The sequence below is a fragment of the Mustela putorius genome, unplaced genomic scaffold (genome assembly GCF_011764305.1).
Source record: "Mustela putorius furo isolate JIRA1106 unplaced genomic scaffold, ASM1176430v1.1 tig00003914_pilon_pilon_pilon, whole genome shotgun sequence".
In the NCBI taxonomy this organism is placed as follows: Eukaryota; Metazoa; Chordata; class Mammalia; order Carnivora; family Mustelidae; genus Mustela; species Mustela putorius.
The window spans coordinates 3,279,978-3,297,411 of NW_025422061.1; the positions used below are offsets into that span (position 1 = coordinate 3,279,978).

The 17,434-nt window shown below is 38.3% G+C and overlaps 2 pseudogenes; both read right to left on the reverse strand.

Annotated features, from left to right (window-relative positions):
- Positions 1-277: 277 nt before the first annotated feature.
- LOC101684256 lies at positions 278-2,224 on the reverse strand (annotated as a pseudogene).
- Positions 2,225-15,282: 13,058 nt separating this feature from the next.
- Positions 15,283-16,099, reverse strand: LOC101684545 (annotated as a pseudogene).
- Between the last annotated feature and the right edge of the window lie 1,335 nt (positions 16,100-17,434).

Sequence of the window (17,434 nt, forward strand, 5' to 3'; positions counted from 1 at the left end):
ACAGATAGAGAAAAGTTGTCTTTCAAACTGATTCAAATGAGCTAACGAAGTCCTGACTGGATACCATCCTAGATTGACTTCCGTGCCCCGGGAAAGGTCAGAGATGGTGCAGTGGTTAAAGTCATCATTGATTTGAAGCAGATGCCTCTCTTTGAGCTAAGTTTTTGTTTCCATTTCCAAAATGTTTGACTGGGAAGTCAGTTTCTTCTCAGATGCATAGAAGAAAGAAGACATATCAGAGAGGAGGGGATTAAATTAGTTTAGATAATAAATATATTCAAATAGTATCCTGGAAAGAGAATACAATGACAGTGTTAAATGATTTTATGTGTTAATTAACTGAAATCCAAGAGATCAAAAGTAGGTATCACTCAACAAAGGGAGTTGCCCATGGCTTGGCAGATGTCAAGAACAAACTCAGTGGGGACATTATGTGCTTTTGCTCATCAATAAGTGGGGACCACCTTTGTATTTAACTCTTAGTTCAAACCTTTATTCAATCCCTGTTCTATGTCAGATATATCTTGGGCATTTAGAGCCTAATATTTATTGATCAGTATACAATGGAAGAGGGCTGTCTCTAATCTTCAAAAGCTATATTGAAATAGTGAATTAGACAAATGAAGGAATTTGTTTGTACATATAGAAAAAATATAAAGGCATATTGAATCATATCTGTCATTAATTAATTGAGAGAAGTGAAGGAAATTTGTTATGGGGAGGTTGAAATTGTTTTCTTTTTCCTTTTTTTAAGATTTTACTTTTAAGTAATCTCTACACTCAATATGGGGCTCAAATTTATAACCCCAAGATCAAGAGTCTCATGTTCCACCAACTGAGTCAGCCAGGCACCCCTGAAATTGTTTTCATGAATGAATCATTGAAGATAGATGGAAAGGGCATTGATGAAGTAAGAATATGATAAGTTATAGGGTGATAAGGTGTTTGAGAAAGGAGAGAGCACCTGAGATCCTCAGGGACAGGAGAGATTAAAAAGGTTTGCATATAAGATGTGATCAATCCAATGAATTCTTACTTAAATATCTTGTTTGGATCTGTATAAAAGTTTTTGGCAAATTTTCTTATATGCTATCTGGTAAATGGGAGCTGTTATAGAAAGGGATCTGAAAATGTTGTGTTACGTATCCTCCTATGGATGTGTGGAATCGTTCTTTCCACTGAGAATCAGACATTTGGGGAAGGTCAGAAGGAGCAGGATTGCTTCACTTGAGATTTCAGAACCAAGCACTTTCTAGTTGGAAGAGTTTCTTTAGGCATTAGGATGGTTGCTGTTAAGTGATGGGAACTCTTTCCTTGGGGCTCATGGACAACTCATTTGGAAACAGACATGCTGATAGTTACTGAGTTGTGCATGTGATTGGCCCAGAAGACAGGCAAAGATTACTTGGGCTTCTTCTTTTTTTTTTTCAGTGATTACCTCACTCTGGGGTTGTAGGATCCTTTTCCAAGCTCTCTTCACATCCTTGTTTCTCAGGGTGTTGATGAGTGGGTTGAGCAGTGGGGTGATAACACAGTAGAAGAAGGACATGAATTTGTCCTAGGTGCTATTGATAGGGGGTTGGAGGTCCAAAGTACATGATGACAACCACCAAGTGGGAGCTGCAGGTGCTGAGGGCCTTGTATCTCCCATTAATTGAAGGTAACTTCCACACAGCCTTGGCAATGAATGTGTAGGAGATTAACACAAGCAGGGGAGCCATCAGTGCAAAAGGGATGGCTCCCACAGCCAAGGACAGGTCATTAACAGTGGTGTCACCACAGGCCAGCTTGATCAGAACAGGTACTTCACAGAAGAAGTGGTTAAGTATATGGTGACCACAATGGTAGAGCTGGAGAGTGAGCGTAGCTTGGAGTACTGAATTGGCCAGGCCACTGGACCAGGCAGCCACTGCCAGTTGCACACACACCCATGGTTGCATGATAAGAGTGTACTGGAGGGGCTGGCAGATAGCTGCATAGTGATCAAAAGCCATTACCACCAGCAGGGCACATTCAGTGCATCCTGTCCAGTGGAAGAGGTAAGCCTGGATGATACAGCCCCAGGAAGCAATGGTCTTCTCTGGCCCCAATAGGTTGTCCAGCAGCTGGGGCACAATGGTGCAGGTGACACAAGGTCCAGCACAGAGAGATTGTCCAGGAAGAAGTACATGGGGGTCTGGATTCTGGGCTCCACCATGGAAAGAATGATGGAGCTGTTCCCCATCAGGGTGAAGATTTAAGAGATCAGGACAACTCCAAAGAGGGGTATTTCTAGTCATGAATAATCTGAGAAGCCCAGCAACACAATCATGCTGGGGAAACACATTTTCTCCTTCCATGGCAACAATCCTATGTATGGCTGGAAAGAGAGAGACACAGTTTAGAGAGTAAGTGTGACTTTTGTAATTGTTTCTTGTTTTTAAATTTTGGATCTGTGGTTTATTTGACACTTATTAAAGCTATATAAAAACCATGCACCGTTTATTTATAATTTTGGACATTATATTTGAAGACTACACAAAAATTTCACAGAACTTACTTATACAGAAAGACATGTGAAATAGGAGGCTTTAAAATTTTTAGGTATAGGGGTGCCTGGGTGGCTCAGTGGGTTAAGCCTCTGCCTTCAGCTTGGATCATGATTTCAGGGTCCTGGGATTGATCCCTGAATTGGGCTCTCTACTCAGTGGGGAGCCTGCTTCCCTCTCCCTCTCTGCCTGCTTGCTTGTGTCAATAAATAAATAAATAAATAGTCTATGCAATCTGGGTTTGGTAAAAACAAACACCATGAAGGTGAAACAAAGCTTTTAATGAAGGATGGAAAATAAAAAAAAAATTGAGTGAAGTTTTTGGAAAGTGTTAGAAATGATAATGGACAAAGGGGTAACAGAATTATTATTAAATACAGTCAGTGTAATTGGAAAAATGAGTTCAAGTAGGAACTACTTCTGTACCATATTGTCAGGCAACTAGGAGTGAGCACCTTGTATTTTGACATATATTTAATTCCTTTGACTCATAGATAATTACAGCATAGTGTATTGAGTTAGCTTGCAAATGTTCACAATTGTGGACACTTTCTGAAGATCAGAAAAAGTACCACCACATAAGAGAGGCAAATGCAATGCTGTGTTTCAGGAGGAGAGATTGATTATATTTAAGTGTGATGAGAAATCCTGAAGATACTGGGAGGAGATTATTCTCTTTCTTTAAAAATGCTATTTTGGGGCGCCTGGGTCGCTCAGTGGGTTAAGCCGCTGCCTTCGGCTCAGGTCATGATCTCAGGGTCCTGGGATCGAGTCCCGCATTGGGCTCTCTGCTCAGCAGGGAGTCTGCTTCCTCCTCTCTCTCTCTCTCTGCCTGCCTCTCTGCCTACTTGTGATCTCTCTCTCCGTCAAATAAATAAATAAATAAAATCTTAAATTAAAAAAAAATTTAAAAAATGCTATTTTGTAAGCATTTTTAGGCAGTGTGTAATCAGGTTAATTAATATTATAGGTTAATTAAGAATATAGTTAATTTTAATAAAAAATGAAAAAAACCATGATTCAGGAAATGGGGCTTAGGATTCTGTTTCAGGTGTAGGCACTGTGTATATGCTTGGAACACCCATTGTAGGGCGATAAGCACTGTGTTTTAACTGGAGAAATTTTTCTCAATCTGCATTCTGCCTACGACTATTCTGGCAAATGAGGAACTGAGTGAACTGAGGACTTTGGGAGAGTAACACTTTGAACCTCAGCCTTCTTGCATGAAAATGCAAAAGATAATGTTCAGCTTTTAGGGTTTGGAGAAACATCGAGTGCCCTAAAGGATGCATGGGAATAGAAGGTATACTGAAATAAATTACTTGTCTCTTCTCCAAATGATCATTTTATTAAATAACAATGTTAATAATGAACAAGAAACCAAAAGCACAACAGTACCCGTGAAACTGTATGGGAAGAGAGGAAGTTTGTTGTCATGGTTCAATTCCTGCTTCCCATATTTTAACAACTAGAGAGCCCTCTACAATTTCCTCACCTCCAGATAGATGATCTTTACACTTAATTTACACACTATTTGCACATAAAAAATGGTGCTAAATAAATGGTGAACATAAGTAGTAAGTGGAAAGAAACAGAGTTCAGGGGGTTATGAAACCTGTTAGGAGAGATCAGAGCTGCTACAGCATAAAGCCAGAGTCTACACCTGTAGCCCAGAAACCTGACCTTTTCACTCCTCTGCTTCACAAAAAACATGCACGTGCAAAACTGGCACGAATGCCTAATTCACCTTACCCCAACAGGCAAGAAGCTCATTGAAAATAAAAATATAGAGCTTAAATAAGATTTTGCTTAAAAATTCAATGTCACCATTATAAGATAGGGGGAAGGAACGTGGTTGAGAAATTTCATATTTTAAAAAATTCTGGTGTCTTTAATAACATGCTTAAAATGAGGAGAAGAATGGAGAAGTTATGAAAAAAAACTTCATTAATGGAAATACAGGTCAGATTGTAAAAATCTAAAGGCAGCATGTTTGAAGCTGCCAAACCACATCTATATTTTTTTCTTCGTTCAGGCAACATTTTAAAATCAGGTCATTGATACAGTGGGTATTTGGGGGGAGGTTGAGTTAGAATCTAGAAATGCACGATTGAAAAATCTATTTGAATGATTTGGTGTTATTAGTATAAGTACCATTATATAGGATAATATCTTTCTTTAAATGTATTCTCACTTGAAAGGGAAGGAAATATATACTGAGGGTTTTTTGTTTGTTTGTTTGTTTGTTTCAGTAGGAAAACTATATCACAAATGGGAAAGTTAGAGAGGGGTCAAATTTGGATAAGTATGTGGAGATTCCTTAAGGAATTAAAAATAGAGCTTCCATATGATCCTGCAATTGCACTAATGGATATTCACCCCAAAGATAGAGGTGTAGTGAAAATAAGGGCCATCTGTACCCCAATGTTCATAGCAGCAATGGCCACAGTCACCAAACTGTGGAAAGAACCAATATACCCTTCAATGGATGAATGGATAAAGAAGATATGGTCTATATATACTATGGAGTATTATGCCTCCATCAGAAAAGATGAATGTCCAACTTTTGTACCAATATGGATAGGACTGGAAGAGATTATGCTAAGTAAAATAAGTCAAGCAGAGGGAGTCAATTAAATGGTTTCACTTATTTGTGGAGCATAAGGAATAACATGGAGGGCAAGCGGAGATGGAGAGAAGTGATTTGGTGGAAATTGGAGTGGGCGACGAACCATGAGATACTGTGGACTCTGAAAAACGAACTGAGAGTTTTGGAGGGGAAATGGGTGGGAAGTTTGGTTAGCTGGGTGGTGGGTATTATGGAGGGCACATATTGCATGAAGCACTGGGTGTGGTGCATAAACAATGAATTCTGGAACACTGAAAAAAAAGTATTTTAAAAATATTTTTTCCATGCAACAAAACCATTAGAAGTAATTTGCTTGGGTCACTGGTCTTTGAGAATAACAGAAAAATAATTCTTCACAAAATTCAAGAATGAGTTAAAATGATCCACTGGATGACCTTGTTGCTATAATGTGAGACTTTCTATTAATAACTGAGATTGTTATATCCAACCTAATCCATCCTTCATGCTGTTATACCCAAGTAATATTCCTGGGAGTAATATCATCCTTGAGTAATATTTGGAAATTACAATGCTCACTTTTTTCTCTCTGTTGCTTAAATCTTCAGAAACCCTCCAAAAACCAGGTGTGTACCTAGTGTTATTTCTGTTCTGGTCTGTAATTACATGCTTCCTCTTTCACGAACCTCACATCCTTCATCTTGTTTGAAAAGCACCCTTCTAGCTTCTATTCCTTTGCATGAGCTAACTTCTCTTTCTCCTACATTAACCTGCTGGGGTTCTATTTACCTATACAGCCAAGATCAAGCAACATTTCCCAGAAATGCCTGCTGATCTCCTCTTCCTTGTGTCTATATTCATCTTCCTATTCTGCCACTACTTGCTGGCTTCTCCTTCAGCCTGAGAACATTTTAGGGGCTTACCCTATGTTTGGGACACTTCCTTCTCTAGCATCTAGATTAGTTTTGGCCTGAAGCAGGTATTTAATAAATGTATAAAAGAATAGCTAGATTCTGCACTTACTAAGAATGAGATATCTGCTTCCATAATGTAAATTTAATTCCATTGTTAACTCTTGTTCCACATAAATTCTTATGTTAGGCTGATCCTGTTGACTTGTTAAAATATAGGTATAGTCACTGGTGCCTCCATTCGCTTGTAATTGATGTATCTTTCACCTGACATAATAATGTCTTTCTATTTATTTTCTCAAATTCTATTTAACATTATAGATTTGGTTCAAATTTTTATTTTTTCCTAAGAATTTTGTCTCTCCCATCATGTAAGATATGAGGTGACAGAACGTTTATATCCTATGCTCTTAATGTTTTTTTCTGTAATATCTCGTGCAATGTTTAACACCTGACATGTACTTGGATGATTATTCTTTTATCTTTTTCTTTTTGGGTAATTTTGTCTTGTCTTTCTTTCTGTCACTGACTTCTTGAAATATATATTTTCTTGAGTCTTAATATGTACCCAGCTCTGAAAATTATTGTAGTGATGGTGTTAAGGAGGCCATCATTAGGTTTGAGTGTACTGTCTTCAATACTATTATTTGGGGTACTATGTTTTTTTTTTTAATTTATTTATTCACTTATTTATCTGAGAGAGAGAGAGAGAGAGAGAGGAGGAGCAGAGGGAGAGAGATAAGCCCAGAGCCCCACATGTGGCTCTAGTTTGTGACTTTCAGATCATGGCCTGAGCTGAAATCAAGAGTCAGATGCTTAACTGACTGAGTTACCCAGTTGCCCCTATGTGTTAGTTCTTATCACCAAGAATAGCCCACCCTCATTGGATATATAAGATAACCTCCTTTTGAACCTTCTTTGAAATTTACCAGAAGAAAAATGAATGCTAACATAAGTACTCAAACCTAGCCTGGTCTCTCCCACCCATTTTACCATAAGCTGAAGAAGGAAGAAGTGTAGAAAGGCAAGGAGCTGGCACTTGGATGTTGAGACTGGGTTGGAAAGAGGCAGATTCTTTTCAGAGGGCCGGGCCTTTAGTCGAGAGAGGGATAGGTAGGATGATCTTGAATTCAGCCACAACAGCAAGAATTTGCTGACACTGAAGGGAGCCTCCTGTGGTTTTTTCTCTTGGATCCTCTGAGACCCAGGCTATGTCACATAGGTAATTAGTTCAAGGGCTAAGTTTGTACACAAGAGAATTCTAGAGGGATTTCTACTCCTTCTAATTTATTGTCTTCAGAACATCTTCCCCCTGGAAAATATGCCTCAGTGAGCTGAGGGAAAGACCATGAAACAATAAAATTGTCCTAGAATAGGACTGAAATAAAGTCTCTGGACACATTAGTTTATTTCTCTGGGCTGCTTAGGAAAGATGTGCAGAGGTGCAAACAGATGCCAATCATAGCAGACTTTACTGTTATAAAACTTTACATGTGTGATTCAGTATATATTTAAACATAAACTCATCACTTCAATAGAAAATTGAGTATCTCTCAAATTTAGGTGAACATTTGTATTTTCTTGCCATAGGGTAAATTTATGGCATCTTTATAAAATACTGTATTTTCAATACTGTTTTTCTTAAATTTTTTTCCTACAGTATAAAACCATGATTTCATTCCATTCCACCCACTGGAATCATTACCCTTCAGAGATCTTCAGAGATGATAAATATGACTGGCTTTGTTTTTGAACACCTTATTGATTGCAGAGATTTCCCACACCATGGGATGCTGGTCATGAGCTCCTGCAAACCCAGCTTGGAGAAAACTGTCACAAATTTTCATACTTGAACCTTAGCCCATATGGAAGAAGTATTTACCAATATCCTTCTGTATTCACCTTATTGCATTGAAAAATAACCCAGATTTTGTTCACAAAAGAGTCCATTCTTCATGTCTTATAGAACTACAGCATCTTTCTGGCATTCTCTGGGTCACACTCAATGGTTGGTTGTAAAGAGTACAGATACCCAAATTTTACATATGGAGGAATCTGTGTTTCTACCAGGGTATCAGTCGTGACAGCTTTAGGAAGAAGGAATGACAAAAATAGTATTTGCAAATATGTTGTTTGAAGCAAAAGAACAAAATAAAGCTGCTAATAAAATGTATCCTCTTGATACATTTTATTAGCATAAAATGTATCCTCTTAGAAACCTTTGAGTAAAAGAGTAAATTCTTCATTTTTTTCCAACAGTCTGCTGGATTTGCCAATTACCTTTCAGTAAAAGCTTTCTTAGTGTTAGTATTAAGCTTTTGTAGAATCAAAACTCCTCTGTATCCTGAAAACATTAATACTACTGAAGGCAATATTTTCCCATTTCAGAAAGAGATGCAAGATTGCTTCCAGAATTATTAAAGGACAAACATGTTTCTGCTCTGCTGTAGGTTGCATATTATACACACGCATTATTTTCTTTAGAATTTTTAAATAATCAGGGAACAGAATGTTTTGCCAAGTTGTATTCTTCTAGGAATTTAGACATTTCTTCTTGGTTATCCAATCAGTTGGTATATGCAGTTGTTCAAAATCGTTTCTGATGTTCCTATGTATTTCTGTGATATCAGTTGTAATATGCCCACTTTCATTTCTGGTTTTATGATTCTTCTCTCTTTATTAAAATTCAGATATGATTGATATATAATATTATTTTCAGGTATACAACACAATAATTTGATATTTGCATATATTGTGAAATGATGACCGGAATAAATCTAGTTAACATCTATCACTACAGTTATATATTTTTTTCTTGTGAATGAAAACTTTTAAGATTTATTCTTTTAGTAATATCCAAATATACAATGCAGCATTATTACCTAGATTCGCCATGCTGTACACTGTATCTCTATGACTTATTTTATAACTAAAGTTTGTACTTTTTAACCTATTTTACATCTCATCCCCCTTTGCCTCTGAAAACCAGCAATCTGTTCTCTGTCACTTTGTTTTGTTTTGTTTTAGATTCCATAAACAAGTAAGACCATAAGGTATTTATCTTTCTCTAACTTATTTCACTTAGCATAATGTCCTCAAGGAGCATCCATGTTGCTGTAAATGGCAATATTATATTTTTTTTAATGGCTAAATGGTATTCCATTGTGTATATATGCTACATTTTCTTTATCCATTTATCCATTGATGGACACTTAGGCTGTTAGCATATCTTGGTTATTATAAATTATACTGCTTTGATCATAGATATGCATTTACATTTTTTCAGTTAGTGTTCTCATTTTCTCCAAATAAATAACAAGAAGTAGAACTGCTAGATCAAAAGATACTTCTATTTTTCAGTTTTTTGAGAAACTTCCATACTGTTTTCCAGAGTGGCTTAACCAGCTTGCATTCTTGCCAACAGTTTAAGAGTTCTTTCTCTGCCTCCTCTTCAACATCCGTTTTGTCCTGCACTGTTAGTTTTAGCCATTCTGTGACTAACAGTCACATGAAAAAAATATTTAATATCATTATCCATCAGGGGAATTCAAACCAAAGACACATTGAGATACCACCTTACATCAGTTAGAATACAAAATTTAACAAGACAGGAAACAACAAATGGAGAGGATGTGGAGAAAGGGGAACCCTCTTACACTGTTAATGGGAATGCAAGTTGGTACAGTCACTTTGGAAAACAGTATGGAGGTTCCTCAAAAAGTTAAAAATAGGGCTACCCTAAGACCCAGCAATTGCACTACTGGATATTTGCCACAAAGATACAGAGGTAGTGAAAGAAGGGGCATACACACTCCAATGTTCATAGCAGCAACATCCACAATAGCCAAACCGTGAAAAGAGCTGAATAGGCTCTCTTTTCGTACTGTCAATGATTTCCCTTGCTTTGCAGAAGCTTTTAGTTTGATGTAATCTCACCTGTTCATTTTTGCATTTGGTGTCAAATCCAAAAAAATTCATGGCCAAGACTGATGTCAAGCAGATTACCTTATGATTCTTCTAGAAGTTTTATGATTTCAGGTCTTATGTTAATATTTTTGATCCACTTTGTGTTAATTTTTATGTATGGTGTAAGATTGTGGTCCAGTTTCATTCTTCTGCATGTGGCTGTCCAATTTTCCCAGCACCATTTGTTGAAGAGATTGTCCATTTCCCATTGGATATTCTTGGCTTTTTTCTTCATAAATTGACAGTATAAGTTTGGGCTTATTCTAGGCTCTATGTTCTCTCCCATTGATTTATATGTTTATTTTTAAGCCAAATCTATAGTTTTTAAATTATTACTATAGTTTGTAATATAGTTTAAAATTAGCAAGCATGAAGCCTTCAACTTCATTCATTATCTCAAGATCATTTTGGCTATTTGGGGTCTTTTATGGTTTCATAAAAATTTTAGGATTATTCTCTTTCTGTGCTGAGCCTTCCTTTTTATCGTACTCTAGGTAAATGTTTGTCAACTTTTTAAATCTTTTTTTTTGAAAGATTTTATTAATTTATTTGACAGACAGAGATCACAAGTAGGTAGAGAGGCAGGCAGAGAGGGGTGGGGGATAGGCTCCCCACAGAGCAGAGAGCCTGATGCAGGGCTTGACCCCAGAACCCTGGGATCATGACCTGAGCTGAAGGCAGAGGCTTTAACCCACTGAGCCACCCAGGCGCCCCACTATGCTAGTTTATTTTTTTCCTTATAACAGTTTGAACATATTGTCTCATTCTCTGCCTTGTAAGAAACCTGCTGAGAAATCTGATGGAAAGTCAAGGCCTGTTTTGCTATTCTCTCCTTGTCTTTGATTTTTGACAGTTTCATTATGCTGTGTCTTGAGGAAGATGAGATTGTTTTGATATGAAATAATTAGTGATCTATAATTTCATGAGCTTAGAGGTCCAATTTGTCTCCAGGCTTGGGAAGTTTTCAGCCACTATTTCTATCTTTATTTTTATTTATTTATTTATTTAATTTTTAAAAAAAAAATTTCAATGTTCCAGATTCATTGTTTATGTACCACACCCAACGCTCCATGCAATATGTACCCTCCATAATATCCACCACCAGGCTTACCAAACCTCCCACTCCTCTGCCCTCCAAAATCCTCAGATTGTTTCTCAGAGTCCACAGTCTCTCATGGTTCATCTCTCCCTCCAATTTCTCCCAACTCCCTTCTTCTCTCCATCTCTCCATGTCCTCCATGTTATTCCTTATGCTCCACAAATAAGTGAAACTATATGATAATTGACTCTCGCTACTTGACTTATTTCACTCAGCATAATCTCTTCCAGTTCTGTCCATCTTGATACAAAAGTTGGGTATTCATCCTTTCTGATGGAGGCATAATACCCCATAGGGTATATGGACCACATCTTCCTTATCCATTTATCCGTTGTGGGCATCTTGGTTCTTTCCACAGTTTGGTGACTGTGGCCATTGCTGCTTTGAACACTGGAGTACAGATGGCCCTTCTTTCACTACATCTGCATCTCTGAGGTAAATACCCAGTAATGCAATTGCAGGGTCATATGGAAGCTGTATTTTAAATTCTTAAGGAATCTGCACACTGTTTTTCCAAAGTGGCTGCATCAACTTGCATTCCCACCAAAAGCGTAAGAGAGTTCCCCTTTCTCCACATCCTCTCCAACACATGCTGTTTCCTGACTTGCTAATTTTGGCCATTCTAACTGGTGTAAGGTGGTATTTCAATGTGGTTTTGATTTGAATCTCCCTGGTGGCCAGTGATGATGAACATTTTTTCATGTGTCTGTTAGCCGTTTATAGGTCTTCATTGGAGAAGTGTCTATTCATTTCTTCTGCCCATTTTTTTGACATGGCTATCTGTTTTGTTTGTGTTGAGTTTGAGGAGTTCTTTATAGATCCTTGATATCAGCCCTTTGTCTGTATTGTCATTTGCTACTATTCTCCCATCCTGTGGGTTGCCTGTTTGTTTTGTTGACTGTTTTCTTTGATGTGCAGAAGCTTTTGACCTTGATGAAGTCCCTAAAATTCATTTTCACTTTTGTTTCCTTTACCTTTGGAGACATAGCTTGAAATAAGTTGCTGTGGCCAATGTCCTAGCAACAGCAATCAGACAAGAAGGAGAAATAAAAGGTATTCAAATTGGTAATGAAGAAGTCAAACTCTCTCTCTTCACAGATGACATGATACTTTATACGGAAAACCCAAAAGACTCCACCCCTAAACTACTAGAATCCATACAGCAGTTCAGTAATGTGGCAGGATACAGAATCAATGTACAGAAATCAGTTGCTTTCTTATACAATAAAAATGAAAATACAGAAAGGGAAATTAGAGAATAGATTCCATTTACTATAGCACCAAGAGCCATAAGATACCTGGGAATAAACCTAACCAAAGAGGTAAAGGATGTGTACTCAAGGAACACAGAACACTCATGAAAGAAATTGAAGAAGACACAAAAAGATGGAAGACCATTCCATGCTCATGGGTTGGAAGAATAAACGTTGTTAAAATGTCTATACTGCCTGGAGCAATCTATACTTTCAACGCCATTCAAATCAAAATTCCATGGGCATTTTTCATAGAGTTGGAGCAAACAATTTAGGATTCTAAAATTCGTATGGAATCTGAAGAGACCCCGAATTGCTAAGGAAATGTTGAAAAAGAAAAACAAAACTGGTGGCATCACATTGCTTGATTTCAAGCTTTTCTACAAAGCTGTGATCACCAAGACAGCACAGTACTGGCACAAAAACAGACACATAGACCAGTGGAACAGAGTGGAGAGCCCAGATATCGACCCTCAACTCTATGGTCAAATAATCTTCGACAAAGCAGGAAAAAGTATCCAGTGGAAAAAAGACAGTCTCTTCAATCAATGGTGCTCAAAATAATTGGCCAGCTATGTGTAGAAACTCAACCATTCTCTTATACCGTGCACAAAGATAAACTTGAAATTGGTAAAAGAACACAACATGATGCAGGAATCCAATGGAATCCTTGAGGAGAACATAGGCAGTAACGTCTTCTTTCTTTATTTTTTAATGATTTAATTTATTTATTCATGAGAGGCAGAAAGAGAAAGGCAGAGGGAGAGAGAAGCAGGTTCCCATAGGAGCAGGGAGCCCAGTGCGGGACTTGATCCCAGGACTCCAGGACCATGACCTGAGCTAAAGGCAGATCTTAATTAACTGAGCCACCCAGGCACCCAACCACTATTTGTTTAAACAATTTATTAAATTTTATTTTTTTTATTTTGTTTTATTTTTTCAGTGTTCCAGGATTCATTGTTTATGCACTATACCCAGTGCTTCATGTAATACATGCACTCCTTAATACCCACCACCCAGCTCCCCTAACTCCCCACTCTTCTCCCCTCCAAAACCCTCAGTTTGTTTCTGAGTCCACAGTCTCTCATGGTTCATTTCCCCCTCCAATTTCCCCCAATTCAGTTATCCTTCCCTTCTCCTAATGTCCTCCATGTTATTCTTTATGCTCCACAAGTAAGTGAAACCATATGATCATGGACCTTCTCTGCTTGACTTATTTCATTCAACATAATCTCCAGTCCTGCCAATGTTGATACAAAATTTTTGCTCCCTTCTCTCACTCCTCTTTTCAGAACTCCAATGATTCTGGTATTGGTTCTTTTGATGGTATCTCATAGATTACATACACTCTGCTCTTTTTCATTATTTTTTTTCTCATTCTCTTATGACTGGATTATTTCTAAGTTTTATCCTCTAACCCACTGATTCTGTCTTCTACCTGATATTGTCTGTGTCTTCATTTTATTCACTGAATTCTTTAGTTTCAGGATTTCTGTTTGTTTGTTTGTTTTAATGATTTATTTCTCTTTGTTATGTTTCTCTTTTATCCTCTGAACAACTATATAGCAATTTTGAATTCTTTATTATTTAGGTAATATATACATAGTTTATACATTTACATAACTTATTTATTTTTCTGCCCAATGCAGAGCTTGAATTCATGCCCCGAGATCAAGAGTTACATGCTCTACCAACTGAGCCAGTCAGGTTCCCCAGCAATCTATACTTTCAACACCATTCAAATCAAAATTCCATGGGCATTTTTCAAAGAGTTGGAGCAAACAGTTTAGGATTCTAAAATTCGTATGGAATCTGGAAGATTGCTCTTGGGAGATTGCTCCAAGGATTCCATTGGATTCCTGCATCATGTTGTGTTCTTTTACCAATTTCAAGTTTATCTTTGTGCACGGTATAAGAGAATGGTTGAGTTTCTACACATAGCTGGCCAATTATTTTGAGCACCATTGATTGAAGAGACTGTCTTTTTTCCACTGGATACTTTTTCCTGCTTTGTTGAAGATTATTTGACCATAGAGTTGAGGGTCGATATCTGGGCTCTCCACTCTGTTCCACTGGTCTATGTGTCTGTTTTTGTGCCAGTACTGTGCTGTCTTGGTGATCACAGCTTTGTAGAAAAGCTTGAAATCAAGCAATGTGATGCCACCAGTTTTGTTTTTCTTTTTCAACATTTCCTTAGCAATTCGGGGTCTCTTCAGATTCCATACGAATTTTAGAATCCTAAATTGTTTGCTCCAACTCTATGAAAAATGCCCATGGAATTTTGATTTGAATGGCGTTGAAAGTATAGATTGCTCCAAGCAGTATAGACATTTTAACAATGTTTATGTGTTTGGTTATTGCATTATTATTATCAACTTTTGGTGATGTTATATTTTCTTGATTCTTCATGTTTTTGTAGTGTTTCTTTTCCCTTAAAATACATATATTTTTTTTAATTTTTATTTATTTATTTATTAAAATTATTTGTTATTATATTATGTTAGTCACCATACAGTAGGCCATTAGATTTTTAAATTTTTTATTTTTAAAATTTCTTTTCAATGTACCAGAATTCATTGTTTATGCATCACACCCAGTGCTCCTTGCAATACATGCCCTCCATAATACCCACCACCACCCTCACTCAACTTCCCACCCCCCGCCCCTTCAAAACTCTCAGATCGTTTTTGAGAGTCTATAGTCTCTCATCGCTCTTTTCCCCCTCCAATTTCCCTCATCTCCCTTTCCCTCTCCATCTCTCCATGTCCTCCAGGTTATTTCTTATGCTCCAATAATAAGTGAAACCACAGGTCATTAGTTTTTGATGTAGTATTTCAAGATTCATTGTTGGCTTTTGTTTTATTTTGTTTTGTTTTTAACAAGCTTTAGGTCACTTTATTTTTCTTGTGTAAAACGACGTGGTGGCCATGGCTGAGGCTTAGGTCCTCTGCAGGGAGATTCTGCTGTAGGTCTTCAGAAGATGGTCAATGATATCCTGATAGAGGGACTTGGTGAACACTATCCTTGCAGAAGGCAAGGGTGGGATAACTGCAGGTCTTGAAGATCATATCTAAAGTAGACTTGGCAAAGTTGCCCAGAGTGCCAGTTCAGCCTCTGGCCAGGTATAGCAGTCATCAATTTCAGCCATCATCATAAGCTTCTTGGGCATAGGGGCTGAGACAATGCCAGTGCCTCTGGGAGCAGGGATGAGATACAGTAACACAGACCCACAACAGCCTTGTACACAACACTGCAGGGCTTGCAGATCTTGTTCCCCCAGTAGCTCAGCCACACAGGACAATGGAAACCTTCACCAGGAGATGGCCCCACGGATGGCAGTGGCTAACTCCTTGGAGCACTTGACATCCAGACTGACGTGTCCATTGTCATCTCTGATGGCAACAAATGCCTTGAACCTTGTCTGCTGGCCAGCCTGGGTCTGCTTTTGCACCAGCAGAATCTTCAAAACCTCATCCTTGAGGGATGCTCCCAGAGAGAGAAGTCAATGACCTCAGATTCCTTGATGGGCAGGGAGATAAAATAAATCTCCTCCAGGACTTGCTCTTCATGTCCTTGCCAGGTGACCTTGGTGAGGGGGATCCACTCCTCATTCTTGGCCTTGCTTCCACAAGCTTTGCTGTCTTGGCCCCAGACCCTGGATGCCACTGCCAAAGCCTTCTTGAAAGCCTCCATGGCCTCACATTCCAGGGCCCTCTGATTCTGGGCAGTCTGGCAACACCAGCGTCATCTGCCATTTGGTATTTTCTCAGAGAAGTTCTTTGGAGATTTGTATTGTTCCTTGTACACTTGACTTAGCAGTCATCTCCTCTAATTTTTACTAGCTGCCTTCATGTGAGAAATATTTTGTTGGTCCTACAGATATTTGGGATTTTCTGTAACTTTGTGCAGAGACACCTGCTCCACACTTCCTATTTCCTTTTGTGGCATGATTCTTAAGCTTTTATGTCTTCTCTCAATCTTCCATCTCAGCAGGATGGCTGCTGGAATGTTCTTTGTGGTTTTCCCAAAGGTGGTGCTATAGGTCAATATTGTGGTTTGTCCCTTGCTCACAACCCTGGCTTGTTTCCTTCGTGGACTTCTGTCTAGCCAAATTTTCTCTTACTGCTATTCTCAGAAGCTGGTTGCAGAGTAGGCAGAGGTGTGGGTCTGGCGCTCAGGGTATTAAGGGTGTTTTCGACAAATTGGGAAGAATCCTTGGGTGAGGTTTTCCTAGCAGCTTATGGATAGGCTTCCTGCTGAAGCCTAGAAAGCAGCCAGCAGGACCCACATCAGTTTAATACCCTCTTAATGCCCTGATACTCTCATTTGCCTGGTTCCTGATCTGTCTCTTCCCAACCTGCATTTTTACACTCTGGTTACTGTGGGGGACAGATGCCTTTCTTCAGCATTGTTCCACATAGCTGTTCAAGTGGGTACTTGCTTATTGTTCTCCCTTCCCCACTGTGAGAGGGTTTCTGGTCTCTTCTTTTTTCACAGTATACAACCAAGATTAGGTTTGCAGAGTAATACTTGCAAAGTTCCTCTTACCAACTCTAAATTCAAGTTCTCATGGCTTTTCCTCTCTTGGAGTATTGGAACTTCTCTAGAAACCTGGAATTCTATAAATTCTCACTCATCCATGGTTAGCTGTCCAATTCAGTGTTTCACAGGTGATGTGGCTGAAAATGTTGGATACGTTCGTAGTTACACAGTCCATTCCCATATCTGTCTCCCTGTTACCTGATGCACAAAGGATGAGACTCCTCCTGGGTCCCTGGCCTATGGGTCTAGATCCCACAACTCCCACACAGGCATTTTTGTTCATAAATACCCAACTTTTGATGTTAATGGGGGACAAAACAAAGAACATCTTATACCAACATGATCCTACAAGACAATATTGTTAATTGTACTCATTATGCTGAATATTTGATCTCCAGAACTTATTCATCTTGTAATTAAAACTGTACCCTCTGACCAACATTTCGCTATTTCTTCCTCCCTCTTCCCCTGTCAACCATCATTTTATCCTCTGCTTTTATATACCGTATTATTTTAGATTCCACATATAAGTGAGATAATGCAATATA